Raw genomic sequence first — 3,052 nt, forward strand, 5'->3', positions numbered from 1 at the left:
TCCAGTTTCTTTCCTTGCGCAATACTGTCTGTAGCACATACTTTTATCCTCCCATTTGGTATATCCACAAATCTAAAACTGATTGGGGAAAACGTAAATGCTGATGAGACATAGAATCTCAAAGATGTCAACTCAGCGGGCAATATTGAACTCTTGACAGTTATAACACATGTTGCTTTAATGAGGCAATCTGTGATTGCTACATCCATTTTTGGACTTTTCGATTCATTATATGAACCTATTGATTCTTAAATTATTTAACTTAGTTTAGTTCAACTGTCATGCCCCATCCTTCATCTCTTTACCAAAACGGGTGTCTTGTGTGATGTGAAAAACACAGTATTTGGCTAAGCAGTTAACATATGTTGAAAGACAATTCTCTGAGATCATACTATAATTTAGGCCTTGGTATGAATTTGGAGCAACACTATGGGCTCTATTTTAACAAACTTAGCGCAATAGCCAATGTTAGCGCAACTGTCGAGTTGTGGGTTTGTGTGTCGAATATTTGTGCTATTTTCACAGTGGGACTCCAGGGCGCAATAGCTGGCGGTGATATGGTAGGCTGGGTTTTGATGAATAATATGCCAATCAATGTTCTCCATGGCTTAATACATACAATACTATTTATAGAAGCATAATATTTTATGTTCGAGGCACATTCTCAATAGGCAACATACAGTGGGGTCTGAAATTATTTACACCCTTAATAAATATGAACTAAAATTACTGTATAAAATACTGAGCTTTATTGTATGCTTAAAAAAATGTCAAATTATTTATGTTAATACAATTGCTTAGAGAAAGATTTTGTTTAACAAGTAATATTTGTTCTTGCTGGAAGATCCACTTGCCTCCAAGCAGAGGCAACCAGGTTTTGGGCAAAAATGACCTAATTTAAAATCATTCTTTCACAATCTAATTTATTTCCAGGTAAGTATACGGTTTTCCATAACACAGGAACATCCAACGGAAACCGTTTTACCCACACCTTTTCAGCAGCAGGCATGTCAGTAGCCAGTAACATTTTATACAATTTTTTTGTTCTGACACTAGACAGTGCTTTCCATTCATCCCCATGGCCAATGTATAGATTTGGTAATACATACAAATCTTACCCCCTCATCTTTATTCATGACTGAAACCTAGTCTGCTGGAATGCCGCATTTCACTGTTCAAAAACATGCAATATAGTGCCTTTCCGAACAGTGTCATCTACATCATTCACAGTGTCAAAAATGGCCTGGTCTCTTAGAAAATCAGGAATAACTTCATAGACAAAGTCTTTAGTAAGTCTCAGGCCAGCCCTCATTAAAAGGGGATTATACAACACTATAATTAAACAGAATTTAAAAACACAGGTTGAGTACTAGATCCTTATGCTCACACACATACTGAATGTGAGGGAGAAGTTCTCCCCATCCACGAAACTGATGAAACAAAGGAACATGTTCATACATAGGCTTTTTCCAAGCCACTAATAGCCCACTCTCTTCACATCCACCATAATCATGCAAGTAATCCATCTTTGCCATCCAACAAGAAGTTGGAAACAATAGAATTCAGTTATTTAAAAACCCACTCAGGCATCTGTAGCGCACCCAGTATACATATTTAGATAACAGTAAAGAATTTGTTACCACCACTTTCCCTTTTAATTTTAGATTTCTCAATCTCCAAAATGTCAGAGTTTGTTTGATTTTATTTAAGACACCTGTCCTAGTCATATTACAAGCCTCCTTTTCATCAATACCCAAATTAACTCCAAGTACTTTGATATAGCCGTTAGCTCGTTTAAATTGGTACCTACACCCAGTATCAATAACTTGACCCACATACAAGACCTCAGTCTTTTCCACATTCATCTTGGTACCGGATGCTTTCCCAAAGAGCTCAAAACACTCCATAATTCTATTTACACATCTCGAACAGTACAAGTAGTGTCATCTGCATATTGCTGGACAACGCTGACACCACCGCCTGGAAGCGAAATGCCTCGGATTTGGGCATCTGCTTTAAGGAGAGCCACCAGAGGCTCAACCGACATACAGTACAAAGCCGCAGACAACGGGCAGCCTTGTCTCACCGACCTCTCCAATGGGAAAGCATCAGTAAGAAACCCGTTACATTTAACTCTACTAACAGCAGCACTGTATAGCAACTGTATCCAGGCCATCAGTCTGCTTCCAAAGCCAAAAGTTTGGAGCGTCTGCAGTAGAAAGGAGTGTTTTACTCTATCAAATGCCTTGTTTAAATCAAGGCTCAATACTACACCTCCCTCTACAGTCGTATGTCTGATAACATCCCTTATAGTGCATATACTGTCTGGGATGTCTATACAAGGGACGTAAGCCTGTGTCTCTGAAAAAATACTTCCCATTACTTTATTAATTCTGCTAGCAAGAACTTTAGTTAAAATCATATAATCTGCATTTAGAGATAATGGCCTGAAATGTTCCAGTGTTTTTCTACTTCCCTTGTTTTTATACAGAATGGATAACATACAGCTGTCGGGATATATACGCTACATCAGCAGGATAGAACGGCTGACTCCGGTAAGAAAAGGGGTGGCGGTCTGTGTATATTTGTAAACAACAGCAAATCTAATACTAAGGAAGTCTCAAGGTTTTAATTGCCTGAGGTAGAGTATCTCATGATAAGCTGTAGACCACACTATACCAAGATATTTTTCATCTATATTTTTTGTAGCTATCTATTTACCACCACAAACCGATGCTGGCACTAAGATTGCACTCAATGAGCTGTATAAGGCCATAACTAAACAGGAAAACGCCCATCCAGAGGCAGCGCTCCTAGTGGCCGGGGACTTTAATGCAGGCAAACAAATCCGTTCTACCTAATTTCTACCAGCATGTTAAATGTGCAACCAGAGGGAAGAAAAACTCTAGACCACCACTACTCCACACACAGAGACAACTACAAAGCTCTCCCTCGCCCTCCATTTGGCAAATCTGACCATAACTCTATCCTCCTGATTCCTGCTTATAAGCAAAAACTAAAGCAGGAAGCACCAGTGACTTGGTTAATAAGG

The sequence above is a fragment of the Coregonus lavaretus genome, assembly GCF_964263955.1.
Source record: "Coregonus lavaretus genome assembly, chromosome: 12".
Taxonomy (NCBI): domain Eukaryota; kingdom Metazoa; phylum Chordata; class Actinopteri; order Salmoniformes; family Salmonidae; genus Coregonus; species Coregonus lavaretus.